This window comes from Mandrillus leucophaeus, unplaced genomic scaffold (genome assembly GCF_000951045.1).
Source record: "Mandrillus leucophaeus isolate KB7577 unplaced genomic scaffold, Mleu.le_1.0 Scaffold997, whole genome shotgun sequence".
Taxonomy (NCBI): domain Eukaryota; kingdom Metazoa; phylum Chordata; class Mammalia; order Primates; family Cercopithecidae; genus Mandrillus; species Mandrillus leucophaeus.
The window spans coordinates 191,174-206,950 of NW_012110885.1; the positions used below are offsets into that span (position 1 = coordinate 191,174).

Here is a 15,777-nt window from a genome sequence, read left to right on the forward strand (position 1 = left end):
CTCCCAAGGCCTGGGAAGCTCCACCCTTGTGGCCCTGAGGGTATAGTCCCCATGGCTGCTGCATTCATAGTCTGGCATTGAGTTCCTATGGCTTTCCCAGGCACACCGTGTAAGCTTTTAGTGGTCCTCTTCTCACACATCCATTAGGCAGTGCCCCAGTGGGGACTCTGTGTAGGGGATCCAATACCATATTTTCCTTCTACACTGGCCTATTAGAGGTACTCCATTAAGGCTCAGGCCCTGCATAAGACTTCTGCCTAAATAGCCAGACACTTTTCATACATGATCGGAAACCTAGGAGGAGGTCCTCAAACCTCAGCTATTGCCTTATGTGCACCAGTAGGCTCAACACCACATGGAAGCAACCAAAGCTTAGGGCCTGCACCCTCTGAAGCAATGGCCTGAGCTTTAACTTGGCCCCTTTTAGCTATGGGTGGCACAGGAGAGACAGGGATGCAAGGCGCCATGTCCCGAGGCTGCACAGAGCAGTGGGTTCCTGGGCCTGGACAATGAAACCATTTTTCTCTCCTGGGCTTCTAGGCCTGTGATGGGAGGGGCTGCCACAAAGATCTCTGGAATCTCCTGGAGACATTTTTCCCACTGGTTTTGTTATTACTTTGCAAATTTCTGCATCCAGCCTGAATTTCTCCCCAGAAACTGAGTTTTTCTTCTCTACCACATGGTCAGTCTGCAATTTTTTTTCAACTTTTTATGCTCTGCTTCCATTTTAGACATAAGTTCTAATTTCAGATCATCTTTTGTGAATGCATATGACTTATGTTTTCAGAAACAGCCAAGTCAAATCTTGAATGCTTTGCTGCCTAGAAATTTCTTCTGCCAGATACATTAAATCAACTCTCTCTAGTTCAACATTTCACATATCCCTAGGGTAGGGGCAAAATGCCACTAGTCTTTTTGCTAACGGGTAGGAAGTGTGACCTTTACTCCAGTTCACAAGAAGTCCTTCATCTTCATCTGAGACCACCTCAGTCTGGATTTTATTGTCCATATCACTATCAGCATTTTGGGCAAAACCATCCAACAAGCCTCTTCAAAGTTTCGAACTTTTCCACACCTTCCTGTCTTCTCATGAGTCCTCCAAGCTTTTCCAACCTCTACCCATTACCCAGTTACAAAGTCACTTTCACATTTTCAGGCATCTTAATAGCAGTACCCCACTCCTGGTGCAAATTTTCTGTGTCAGTCCACTTTCACACTGCTGTAAAGAACCACCTGAGACTGGGTAATTTATGAAGAAAAGAGACTTAGTAGACTCACAGTTCTGCAAGCTAAACAGGAAGCGTTAGTGGGAGGCATCAGGAAACACAGTGATGGCAGAAGCTGAAGGGGAAGGAAGAGCCTTCTTCACATGGTGGTAGGAGAGAGAGAGCATGTGAGCGGGGAGGTGTCACACTTTTAAACCATCAGATCTCTTGCAAATTTTATCACAAGAACAGCAAAGAGGAAGACCAACCCATGACCCAGTTACATTATATTAGGTCCTTCCTTCAACACGTACAGATTACAATTTGACATGAGATTTGAGTGGGAACACGGAGCCAAACCATTTCAACCTGCATAACTGAAAGCTTTTACCCGTTGACCAAAATCACCCAATTTGTTCCTCCTCCCAGCCCCTGGGAACTACTATTCTACTTTGCTTCTGAAAGCTGGAATATTTTGGATTCTACATATAAATGAGGTCATGCAACATTTGTCTCTCTGCGTCTGGCTTGTTCTACCTAGCGTAATGTTCTCTACGTTGTTGCTAATGTAATAAATTCCTTGTTTTTAAAGGGTGACTAATATTCAATTTTATGTACGTATAAGCCACATTTTATCTGTTCATTTATAGACGGACATTGACTTATTTTCCCTATCAAGACTATTATGAGTAGTCTCACAATGAACATATATTTGACACACTCACTTTATTTTCTCTAGGTGTATACTCAGAAGTGCATATACTCTATGTTCAATTCATTGAGTAATCTTCATGTTGTTTTTTATAATGGCTGTACTAATTTACATTTTCTTGCAAACCATGCGCAAATCACTCTGTAGCACATTTTCAGGTCTATGTTTAAGTCTTAAATCCATTTTTAGCTGATTTCTATGTATTGTGTGAAGTGAGGTCCATTTTTTTCTTCTGCATGTGAATGCCCAGTTTTCACACCACTTGTTGAAGAGACGGTCCTTTCTCTAGTGTGTGTTCTTTGCAACACGGCAAAGACCAGATTATTGGAAAGAAATAGGTTGACTTCCAGGTTGTCTATAATATTCCATTGGTTTATATGTCGGTTTAAATGTCAGCACCATATTTTATGATTTATATAGATTTGATTTTGAAACTATAGAATATAATATATTCAACTTTCTTACTTTTGTCCAAAATTACTTTGGCTATTTGAAGACTTTTTATTTTCATATCAATTGGAGCATTGTTTTTTTAAAAAAAAAACATGCCATGGAGATTATTTGTTTATTTTCTTAGTACATAATAGATAAACATATTTTATGGGAACATGTAACATATTGATATATTTATAAATGTGTAAGTTCAGATCAGGATTGGTATATCTATCACATTAAACTTGTATCTTTTTTTTTTTTTTTTTTTGAGACGGAGTCTTGCTCTGCCGCCCAGGCTGGAGTATAGTGGCCAGATCTCAGCTCACTGCAAGCTCCGTCTCCCGGGTTCACGCCATTCTCCTGCCTGAGCCTCCCGAGTAGCTGGGACCACAGGCGCCGCCACTTCGCCCGGCTAGTTTTTTTTATTTTTTGTAGAGACGGGGTTTCACCGTGTTAGCCAGGATGGTCTCGATCTCCTGACCTCGTGATCCGCCCGTCTCGGCCTCCCAAAGTGCTGGGATTACAGGTTTGAGCCACCGCGCCTGGCTAAACTTGTATCTTTTAATGTGAGGCAAGTTTGAATGACTCTTTTCTAGCTATTTTAATGTGTACATTAGATTACTGTTAACTATAGCCACCTTACTGATCTATCAAACAATTAGGTTTTATTTCTTCTATATAACTGTATATCTGTATTCAGTAATCGACCTCTCTTTATCCCCTTCTGTCTTGTATCCATCCAGGCTTCTGGTAACCAACAATCTGCTCTATAACGTCAGGAGGTCCAGTTATCTTAGTTTTGAAGTTTTGACATCAAAGTAAGAAGATTCAATATTTGTCTTTCTTTGCTTGGCTTATTTAACTTAATGTAATGACGTCCAGTTCCATTCACATTGTTGCAAATCACAGGATGTCGTGTCTTATGGCTGAATAATATTCTATTGCATACACAGATTACATTTTCTGTATCCATTTGTCCACTTGCAGACACTGAGGATGCTTTCATATCTGGGCTATTGTAAGAAGTGCTGCAAAGAACATGGAAGTGCAAATGTCAGGCCAACAAAGAGAATAAATAATTTTCACAAGAGGAGAAACTGCTGGATATCAGTGTTGGGTTTTGTTCGTAGACACATCTGTACTGAGTGAGAAACCATGAAGTCAAGGGAGGAGTCTAGAACTTGTTCAAGTGAAGCATCAGCATATTTCTCCAAGGCACCCATTGTCACCACATCACAAGGGTGATGAATTTTTGAATGTCATTAAATACGATTTCCCAGTAAGTAATCATGTTTCTGTGAAATTCAGTTAAAATGCCACGGGTGTGTCCAGATCACTCATGCACAAATACAGAAAATTTGCTTTTGCATTTGTGGCTATCTAGAGACAACGTGCATTGAGGCTTCAGCAGGTTACAGTGATCTGTTGAAGTTTGGGATCCCAAAGGAGAATGGCTCTTAGTGAAGCTTGTATATAAACTAAGTTGGTCAAAACTCCCTCTGTGGGAGTAGATTCCAGTTGTGTGGAATTTTTAATTCCTTATTTAGTTGTAAAACATAATCCCAAGAACTGCCTCCACAGAGTTTTACTGCTGTGTTGATAAAAATATTCAATAAGCTTCCTTCCACTGTTTCAAGGAAAGTTATTTTCTATTTTTTCCAATATATACTTTTTTTTTTCTGGCTGACGATAGTAAAAAGGCTGTTAAAAAGACACACTGGAATGGCAGCGTTAATCTGTTGGTGACAGGAGTGAGCATAATACATGAATCTCTTTGAGTGTTCTGCCTCATCCAAATACAATATGGCAAAAGCTAGTATTGGAGGTGAAATCTCTAAATGCATTTTTTTCCATCTACCAAGTCTTTGGGCAATAACAGATACGTCCTTGAGGCAGAGGACAACCGTAATGCCACAGTCCTAGTAGGATTACATGCCTCCAAGGGAGTTCAAGGGTTTCTTAAAGTTGTGATAATTTTAATGTAACAATATCATTATTTTAAACTTATGTGGAAGATTGTGGGAGGTTATAACAATGTTGAACTTTAGTATCAGCCATGCCTCACAGAATCATTTTATAATACTTCCTTTCATGGGTGTGCTTCACTCAGTTCATGCAAAGCCTGGAAGGTCACAGGCTAAAATCACACAATATAGAAGTTTTTAATCAACGGAAAGGGCCGTAGGCTTTTATCAATGAATTATTGGAAGACACGGAGAACACAGATAGATGACAAATAAAATACATTTACACCCCCTCAGGGGTGGAAACTGAGGAAAGCCGACCTAAGTCTGTTCACAGGGCCCTGCGGCTTGGTTTCTATCTAGGTCCCAATGTTAGAGTTCTCCCAGGATTTTCTGGTTAGCTGGTCACACCTCATCAAGAATTAACCTTTGCTGTCTTTTCTAAGTTTCCCCAAAGTTTGTGTTTAATCTGATAACCAATTTGTCTATAAAATGTAGGTCAAAATACCACAAACATTCATTCATAATAATCCGGCACAAATTAAGCAAAGTCAATAACTAGATGTTTTCATTCATTTTTGTTTAAAATCAGGGGCTAAGCATTGATATTTTTTATAGCATCTGTGACTCTCTCAGCAGTTTTCTCTTCTGAGGATATGACCTGGTGTGGCAGTTTTCTTAGCTTCAATGTTACCTCTTTTTGCATTGACTTCCACCTTTATATTTGCCAGGAATCTGGGATATAAGAGTGCTTCTAAGGGTTCCCTAACTTGCCCATTTTGGTGAGTGTTCCAGAATATGTGAGACGCTCTTTTGTTTACAAAGCATCCCGAAGTTATGCACTGCCCTAAAACCTGTGTAGTTCCTACGTTGACAAATTGGAAATTCTAGTAAATACAATCACTTCTGCCACCTGGGCTGATTTTACATTATATAGAGGACTATATGCTAAATGAAAGCTTACAGCAATTTTATAGTCATTAACCTAGAGTTTTACTTTTGAGGCACAACTCATAACACATAATGTTAGCTCCAGGTTCTCAGTGGAAGTGTCTAAATGTCTTGGGTGTACACAGTCTTCCCTATTAACATGAAGCATTTATGAGCACAGTCATAGTTTCCAGCCAGGATTCTCCCTGTCTCCCTATCACCACAAACTAACTATGACCTCACCTGGAACTGGGTTAATTTCCAAATAATTTATTTTTTAATCTTTATGCCTCTGGATTATTATGTGAGGCTATTTCAGTAGAAAAATAAAAAGAGCATTTGAACTGACTAAACAACACAGAAAATTCGTAATAAAATGCAAATCCTAGACGTGAGAGGCTCCAGGCCTGGAAAATGCAGCAGTTCACGTATGCAGGTAGTTTCTTTCCCCTATTTTACACCGATGCGTCCAGCACGTGTCACACACAGATCACTCAGATGTACGGGTCACACACAGATGTACGGGTCACGCACAGATGTAAGGGTCACACACAGAAGTGAAAATTGGTGGGAATAGGGGAGGAGATGATTCCGCAATTCTCCTCTGAAGGACCAGGAAACCCTGGACAGACCGTCTCCCCGGTCTCCATGACTGCACCACGTGCTCACATGGACACTCATCCCTGATAGGATAAGATGACTCCATTGATGAGGCTGAGCTTTTTAAGATATAAGTTACTAGAGACTGACATTGAGGTTTCAATAACTAACTTTTATAACCTAAATTTAATTATGCCCACACTGTTGCCTCTTTCTTCCTTGAAAAATTGCTTGCTGTGATTGAGTTTTAGGAAGATTCCCAATGTTCACAACCGAGTTTCCAAGAGCATATTGAGAGCAGAAACTGAATGAGGGCAGAGAAACCCGTCTTTACTGTATTCACCACTAAATTCAAGCGAACTCAGCACTGCCTTTGATGACTGCTGCTTCTCCGCAGAGTTCAGGTTTCTACTCGCAATTCCAACACAGATGCTCCCTCTTCTCAAATGTTGGCCTCCACTGGCTGTAACGTTACACTCTGTTCTTAGCTTGTTCTCTGAACCATTATATGAGGGTGATGATGAGCCATTAAGTGGACATTTTATATCTTCTCAACATGAATCCCATAGGCTGTCATGAATTATTCTTCTGGTCATGGTAACTGCATTTTCTTGGCCTGTTCATTACTAGTAATATTCAAAGCCATTTCATTTAAATCTTTGATGTTTCATTTTTTTGTTGTGTTGACACTTTCTCTTCTACTGAGTCTTCCCACTAGGATTATGACATGACCTAGTACCCAGGCTCAATTGTCATTAGTAATAACCATATATATCAAAATCTATACATTCTTTTCACAGCAGACATAATTTTCTCTTTTCTGGGGATGAACACACACTGCTGAACTACTCCACTTATAAGAACATGTGGACAATTATGACATTTTCATTTACTTGAGTAATAAGTTATATCATCCTCCCTTCAAATTCTTTACCCCCAGGAAGACCTGGACAAACTATTTTGTATCTGTTCAAACCATAAACTCAGAACCACATGGTGAGTAAAGCTCACCTGGTTCTGGACATTGGGTACATCTGTTCCCCTCCAGTGTCCCACAGCACCTCAGCCACCTGTCCAGGTTCTATCAAGAAAGTTTTACCTGAACAGTAAAGGAAACAATTGAGTGTAGAGAGAACCTACAGATGATAGACAATATTTGAAAACTATTCATATGACAGGGGATTACTATCAAGCATATAAAATAAACTCAACTCAACTGCAGATAATAATGTGATTAGTAATGGGTGAATAACATGAATAAACATCTCTCAAAAGAAGACATGCAAAGGGTAGATAGATAGATATGTTAGTATATATACCGATATCTATTGCTAGAAATTCCTAATATTCAGGAAAATGCAAATTCACAATGAGGTGTCTTTTCATCCTCATCTTTGCTAGAAAGTTAGAAATGCAAAACTAACTAACTAAATAAATAAGTAAGCAAGTAAGTAAGTAACAGAACCTGGCCAGGATGCATAGAAAGGGAAACTGTTATAGGCCACTGGTGGAAATATAAATTAGTACAGCCGTCACGGGAAAAAATAGAACCACCATATAATTCAGCATTCCAACTGCTGAGTATATATCTATTTAAATAATTAAAAGAAAAAACTAATATTGAAGAGACACATGTACACCCATGTTTATTGCAGCACTAATCAAAATAGCTTAGATATGAAATCAACATATGCACCCATCAACAATGAACAGATAAATAAAATGTGATATATTTACACAATGGAATATTATTCAGTCTTAAAAATGCTATTTGAAGAAAAATGGATGGAACTGGACACCATTATGTTGAGTGAAACAAGACAGACACAGAAAAATAAATACTGCCCTTCTCAGTGTTATGTGGAAATTTTAAAAAGTTGATATTCTAGAAGTAAATAGGAGAGTTAGTGGTTATGAGATGCCGGTAATGGGAGGAGACTGAGAGATAAGAAGTGGTTTGTTAACAAATGCACAATTACAGGTAGACAGGAGGGGTACACTCTAGTGTCCTACAGCGCAGTAGGCTGACTACAGTTAACAATATATCGTACATTTTATGTTTACAAGCAGTCAGAAGAGAGGATTTTCTATGCTACCAACACAAAGAAATGTTAGTGTCTGAATTCATGAATTTGCTCATTGTTCTGACTTGTTCATACCACATGGCACACATGTATTGAAATACCACACTGTACCCCATAAATATAAACAGCTATTATGTGCCAACTTAAAAAAGTCCCTTTAATTAAAAAGGATTTTATTGGCATGCATTACAAATGATTCAACACAGAGCCAGGAAAAAATACCATTTTTATTTGAAATAGTGAATTTCCTAACAACGTAGTTACATTCATTTGCACCAAAATGTTTATTTGATCATGGTAAGCGTAGACAGACTTACCCATAAACTAACATAATTTCAGACTTCTACTTAATACTGTAAATGCAAATAATTTTAAAACAACTAAGTAAAAAAAATAATGAAGTTGACAAATGTGAGCGTGGTGTGTGATGTGTGAGCTTTTTCTTGTGCACCACTCTGTCCACGGTGGGTGTGTGGCCTGTGTGTCTGTGTCTGTTTCTGTTTACTCTGCTTCGGGTTCTCCGTGATTCTCAGATCTGTAGTTCAGTGTCTTTCACAAAATTTGTACCATTTTAGCCATTATTTTTTTCAAGTACTTTCTCTGTATTTATAATTTTTCCTTTTCAGATTTAAAGTGTACATAAAGTATACTTTTTGATATTAATGTTTAGCTTCTTTCCTCACTGTGTTTTCCTTTGCAATTTACTTTGTGAAATATCTAGTGACATTTTAAGTGCATGGTTTCATTTAAAAGCTGAGCCAGCTCTGCTGAGGAGGGTGCCCAAAGCTTGCTGAATGTTTCTACTGCATTGCTTCTGATTTCGTTTGCATTTCCATTTGATTCCTTCTTAGCGTTTTCATCTCTCAGTTCCCTGTCTAGTCCTGCATTATGTCCACAGTTTAAGAGATTCTTACATATTAATTATAGTTCCTTTACATATCTTATTTAATTAAATAGTTATAATATCTGTATCATTTAAAAATCTCATGGTGATCATTCGTTTATGACAACTTTGGTATTTCTCATTAATATATGTAATCATTGTTGACAGCCACACATGTTGGGTTGGACTGTTGATATTGGCTTACTATTTGATTTTATGCATTTTCTGCCTGTTTTTGACCACACTTTATCTTTGCCGGGCCTTTATTGTGGAAGAGTCTGTGAAACTTATCAGAGTTACATTTGCAATTTTGCAGTGGATGTCAGAGTTAAAGTATTTTCTTCTGTGTCCACCAGAGACTTCAGATCCTCCAGTGATAATGTTGTTTTTCTTTCCTGCTTGACTTCGCCTCTTTACCTTGTTTCTTCCTCCAAAGAATCATGTCCAGCTCCCTAGGGTGGATTAAAATGTTATTTAACTGACAATTGTGAAATTGGTGGAGAGCAATAGAATAAAGGGAGATTTTCTGACATTTCATGGGTTCCTATTGTGATCCCGAGTCTGGGTTTGAGCTTTCTAGTGTTTCTGAACTTCCTCCAGATGAGATGTTGGTCTGTGTGTTCTCGCTCTTTTTCCTCAGGCGGAGGCCTCTTGTTTTCCCCAGTTGTTGCCTCCCACAGCTCCACCGTTCTCCTTTGGTGTTATCACATTCGAGATTTGCTTACCTGACCTGCAGATTAAGGCTCTGATAAATAAGAAAGAGAGGGGAGGTAGTTCTCAGTAGAATTTAGCTGAAGAACTCATTTCCCATCTCAGTTCCTAAGGGGTTGCAACAATGCCCTTAAGATACTGGTTTTGGTGGCTTGCCCTGCAGAGTGATTTCTCAGTTCTGCCATGGGGATACTGGAGGTGGGTCTGAATGCTTTTCAGAAGTGTGGGCTCTTTTTTTCTCCCAGACACGCATGTTGGGACAGAAAGATTTTTCGGACTGTCTGCATTTTTGGAAAAAGGAAGTCAAGAGGATAGGAAAACTCTTCAGTCTATGGTCCCTTAGAAATTCACACTACAACACATTTTCCACCCTTGACTTCAAGCAATCCATTATACATGTGTGTTTATATCTTGTAATAGACGACATTTTGAATGCCATACTCTGCTTCAGCTCAGCTCATACCCTACCTTTCTTACCCTCTACAAAAACTTTCCTCTCTCTCGATTCCACATTTGATGTTTACCTTAAAACTTCAAGTATCCAAAATTTTTTTTAAAAAATTGGCCCCTTGCGGTGGCTTATGCCTGTAATCCCAGCACTTTGGGAGGCCGAGACAGGTAGATCACTTGAGGTCAGGAGTTCAAGACTAGCCTGGCCAACATGGTGAAACCCTCTAGTAAAAATATATTTAAAAAATTAGCCTGACGTGGTGGCAGGCACCTTTAATCCCAGATACTCGGGAGGCTGAACCAGGAGAATCGCCTGAACCCAGCAGGCAGAGTTTGCCGTTCGTGCCATTGCACTCCAGCCTGGGCGACTGACTGAGACTCCATCTCAAAGAAAAAAAGAAAAAAAAATTGCAAAATTCCAGCTTCTCTGTTTATATGTTATTGTTGATGTCATTGTTGTAAAAAAATAAGTAACTATATTAGTCATCTATGTCCATTTCCAGGTTGTGTAGAAGATTTTTTAGTAAGACCCAGAGTAATAAAAGAATGCAAATATTGTTACGCTGCTTACTAGAGAAACAAAGTATGATAAATGTGTTCACTGGAATACTACCCATCATTTATAATAAGTTAATGCCTGAGACACAGAACAACCACGTAAAACATCCAAGTATTTACGTTGAGTAAAATAAGCCAAACAAATAAGAAAATATACTATGTTACTCCCTTTTTATAAATTCTGATAAATAAAAATTTATCTAAAGTAGTATAATGAAGATCAGCAGTTGCCAGGGAAAAGGCTAGAAGAAGGGAAGGGGAGAGGAGGAGGAATATAACAGAACAAGAGGAAATGTTGAGAATTCATTCGTCAACTTTCTTGATAATGATTACTTATATCATGTTTATTAATTGGACATTTTAAATATGTGAAGTTTATTATCTTTAGATTAAGGCTCATAAAATGTATTACAAGTCAACACATTGAAACTTAAGGAAGGAGTAATAAAAAGACAGAAAAATATGTTAAATATCAGAAATACCTGAAAATTAATGTGCCTGGATCCTAATTCTCCCCATATTTCCAAGTGAGAGCTGGAGTGCAGCAACATCGCACATGCTCTTATTACAGAAAGTGGGTTCTCAAACCACACCGGGCACATCCAGCTTTGTACTGAAGTTGGTTTAGGGAGCAGTCAGAGCCACTGATGAGGAGCACAGGGTCAGATACTGGGGTTCACTCATCCCAGACACGAGCTCCTAGATGCATACAGAGCCCCCTCCATGTGTGGGTTCACTTCCACATTTGTAAATGGAGAAAATATTGACTCCTACAGAACATAATTTACACGAATATTTAAACATGAAATAGGGTGATCAAGGCAAAGTGTTTATCACAGCACAATTTCATAACAAGGCAGCATATTTTCCAAATACCATCATTGTCCGCAAACTTCTCAGGGCACCGTCTTCTGATCTGGGTACAGCCTACTCCTCAAGAGTCCCACCCGAGGGCTTGTTATATAGTAGGAGACATGCAAATAGGGCCCTCCTTCCACTGATGAAAACCAACCCAACCCTGGTCCTGTAGCTCTGAGAGAGGAGCCTTAGCCCTGGATTCCAAGGCATTTCCACGGGGTGATCAGCCCTGAACACAGAGGACTCACCATGGAGTTGGGGCTGAGCTGGGTTTTCCTTGTTGCTATTTTAGAAGGTGATTCATGGAAAACTAGAGAGATTAAGTGAATGTGCATATGAGTGTGAGAAACAGTGGATTTGTGTGGCAGTTTCTGATTAGGATGTCTCTGTGTTTGCAGGTGTCCAGTGTGAGGTGCAGCTGGCGGAGTCTGGGGGAGGCTTGGTACAGCCTGGGGGGTCCCTGAGGCTCTCCTGTGCAGCCTCTGGATTCACCTTCAGTAGCTACGAAATGCACTGGGTCCGCCAGGCTCCAGGGAAGGGGCTGGAGTCGGTCTCAGTTATCAGTGGTGATAGTAGTTACACACACTACGCAGACTCTGTGAAGGGCCGATTCACCATCTCCAGAGACAACGCCAAGAACTCGCTGTCTCTTTAAATGAACAGCCTGAGAGCCGAGGACACGGCCGTGTATTACTGTGCGAGAAACACAGTGAGGGGAGGTGAGTGTGAGCCCAGACACAAACCTCCCTGCAGGGAGGCGGAGGGGGCGGGCGCAGGTACCGCTCAGGACCAGCAGGGGGCGCGCGGGGCCCACAGAGCAGGAGGCCGGGTCAGGAGCAGGTGCAGGGAGGGCGGGGCTTCCTCATCTGCTCAGTGCTCTCCCTCCTCACCAGCACCTCAGCTGTCCCCAGGGCTCCTCTTTCTTTATTAGATGTGGTTCTGCTTCCTCACATCCTCACTGCAGGCAAGAAAGGAGGGAGAAATTTCTCTGTTTACCACTGAGGTTTTTAACAGTCACTGGCACCTTTTTTTTCCAACAAATTCCCACAAGACCTATTTAACCTTCTTGACAAGCAAAATATTCCAAGACTTCTCACCATCCCTTGACTGGCGTCTTCGACTGCATCGTGTCCTGCTCATAAATTCATATGCTGAAACCCCAGTCCCAGTGGCTCTGTATTTGGAGAGAGGGATTTTAAGAAGGCAAGTAAGTTAACTGAGGTCATAACTGTGGGACCCTAATCCAGTAGGATTCTTGTCCTTATGAGAAGTGGAAGACATGAGAGACCTCTCTCTCCACATGCACACAGAGGAGAGGCCATGTGAGGACGCACTGCATGAGAAGGGGGCCCTTTGCAAGCCTGGAAGAGGCCTCTCAAAAACCTAACCCTTTCTGCACCTAGATCTTGGACATCAAAGCTCCAGAACAATAAGAAAATTAGTATTTGTTATTTGAAACAACCTAGTCTGTGGTATCTTCTGATGGAAAGCCAAGCAGATTCACAGATACAATTGTGTTAGCTCCGTCTCCTGGAGGGACAAGCAGCCCACCAAGGCTGGACACATCTCTCAAATTATTTTTATAAAGAAAAATAGATCCAAGAAGAAAACCCCACCACATATCTGCTGAGTCATTTACTTAGCAGGCGTTTCTGAGATCAGCCCTGGGAGCTGTGTTCTAGGTCATGTCTCTCACTTTCCACTATGGGAATCCATGTAGATAATGAGAACCAGACAGATGGAGTCCTGATTCCTGCCCACCTTCTGCTTCCCCCAAAGTATCCCACAGAAAACTACTCCAGCATCATCCCTGTGTCTTCTACTCTCTAAAATCCCACTAAAGCTGACCCTAAACCAGGAGCTGTTTGGGGCTGGACTCTTGTTCTCTTCTTCGTAGTCTTCCATAAGGTCCAGGTGCAGAGTAGAGCCTCAATAAAAATTGAACATCAGTTCCCCTAACCCACATCATTCCCTTACATCCTTGTCATGCATCTGTCCTCTGTGGGCACCCAGGGTAGGTTACCCAGGAATTGCCTCAATCTGGCCTCAGTTGATCTTCTGAGACCACGGGTCATGCACATGTACCATTCCAGGTCATGCAGGTTCTACTGCAGGACAGACCTGTGTCCTGTGGGGCACAGACACCTGCTGACCCCGGGTCTTCTCTAATAACTCACACACCTGGTGTTAGTGTATGTTCAGATGGCCTCTCAGTGCAGCACACTAGGGTGATCAGCCTCACAGGTGGCTTTGTCTGACAGTGGACAGAAAATGAGATGGGCAGGCTGGTCACTCCCATTATCGGCGATGTCCAAGTGAATCTTAAATAAATGAAACAAAATTAACAACAAAGGGGAAGAGTAAGTACCTGTATCTGGGAAGTATACAGGGTCCCAGAACTGTACTGGGAGTGGGTGTGAAAGGCCTTTCTGGGTGGAAAATTCTCCAGCGTGTGTGAAAGCTGAAGGAATGATCACTGTGCAGGTGGAGGCTGATGGGGCAGCTGGCAGCTTACATTTCCTGAAGCTGTTCCTGGGTGCGTGATGGTTGGATGGTCCATGTACATGAAAATGAGGGTTGGCCTCATGTAGGAACAAGGAAATTATCCCATGGGAATGGAAGAAAATAAAACCAGAGATGGGCACCCCTGGAGACAGCTCATTAGATTTGGTGGAGGAAAGAAATAAATTTATTCCAATGACCCCAGCATGTTCAGCTAAATATGAGTTGCTTTAGTAGACAGAATTATGAAGGGAAGGGTGAAGGACTTTATAGAAGGAAATAACATAGGATAAATGAAAATAAATCTACACAAATCTATCAAAAGTCAGATGCCAGAGCGGATCAGATGCAGTGACTTCATTACTCCGGGAACCTACCAGTGACACTTGGCATTCCTCTAAGGCAGGTCTAGTGGTGATGAACTTCTCCACTTTTTGCTTTGGGGGACACTTCTCAAACATCTTGCATTACTGAAGAAAAGCTTTAATCCATGTAACATTTTTAGTTGGCAGTGTTTTGGCTTTGTTTTTATTTTCAGCAACTTGAATACAATCCTGAACATCATGAAATTTTGGTGAACAGACCTCACACGACAAAGTTCTCATTAGATTTTAATACTGTATTTTCCCTGCATTTATTCCATTATAGATGTGTTCATGTGTATAAATACCTACCATGGTGATTCAGCTGCCCACAGTGTTCAGTACGGTAACATGCCGTACAGATTGGTTACCTAGGAGCACTATGCTTTCCCACACAGCCTGGGTGTAGCAGAGTATTTCATGTGGGTTTGTGTAAGCACACTCCATGATCATTGCACACTGATAACATTACCTAAGGACACATTGCTCAGATGTATCCCTACCGTCTTTTTGCTGTTGTTGTTGTTTGAGATGGAATCTCACTCTGTCACCCAGGCTGGAGTGCAGTGGCACAATCTCAGCTCACTGCAACCTCTGCCTCCCAGGTTCAAGGGATTCTCCTGCCTCAGCCTCCCAAGTAGCTAGGATTACAGGCATGTGCAACCACGCCCAGCTAATTTTTTTCCCCTAGTTTTAGTAGAGACATGCTTTCACCATGTTGCCCAGGCTGGTCTTGAACTCCTGCCCTCAGGTGATCCACTGAGGTGACTAAAATAAATTTGAAACCCCTGGCTCCTGCATCCTCTAGACGTACTCCACACCCTCTGGTTACACACAAACTATTTTATTTCTCTTTCCCAAGTGGTATTTGCCAAGGCTCATCTCCTCCACTTGGACACTTTGGTATATCCACGTGTGTCCATTCTGGTTCAGCCACGGACACAGAACCGGGAAGACATCATGGATTTTCTAGAGGGAGCTGGCTTGGGGAATCAACGGTTGGAGTAGAAAGCGCCTTTGTCCATGTGTCACAGGCCTGAGGGCCGTGGGCAGGAGGTCAGGAAGAGAGGATGACCAGACGGCTGGGGAAACCAGGATGAACAAAGCCACTTTCCTTCCTGGCGAGGAGGGGCATGGGGAAGCCTGGTGTCCCTGTAGGGAAGAACCACACTCACCTGCCCACTGCTACCGGCCAATGAGGTGACCTGCAGAGCAGCAGCTCCTCCATCACTGACAGTGACTTCCTCCTCCACCAAACCCTCTAGGATCTGTGCTTCCAGGAGTGTGAACTCCAGCAGGCCCCCAAGTTTTCAATGGGTTCATCTAACTAGTGTCTGTGCTCAGCCCCATCCCCAGGCTCCTGCTCTGGTGGTGTGCACAGTGTCACCACAGTGGTGACAGTGACAGCCGGTGCCTGCACTTTCCAGGCCAATAAGTTTGAAAGAAGCAAGTCACAGGGCCAGCCTGGATATGAGGGAATCACAGATTTCCTTCTTGGGGGAAGTGCTGGGAAGCAGCCTTGA

The 15,777-nt window shown here is 41.6% G+C and overlaps 1 pseudogene across 1 annotated transcript; it reads left to right on the top strand.

Annotated features, from left to right (window-relative positions):
* The first annotated feature begins 11,085 nt into the window (after positions 1 to 11,085).
* LOC105532939 lies at positions 11,086 to 15,262 on the top strand (annotated as a pseudogene). The gene is made up of 3 exons (XR_001005063.1): positions 11,086 to 11,685; positions 11,789 to 12,166; positions 15,117 to 15,262. The product of XR_001005063.1 is annotated as an Ig heavy chain V-III region VH26-like (transcript).
* Positions 15,263 to 15,777: the final 515 nt, after the last annotated feature.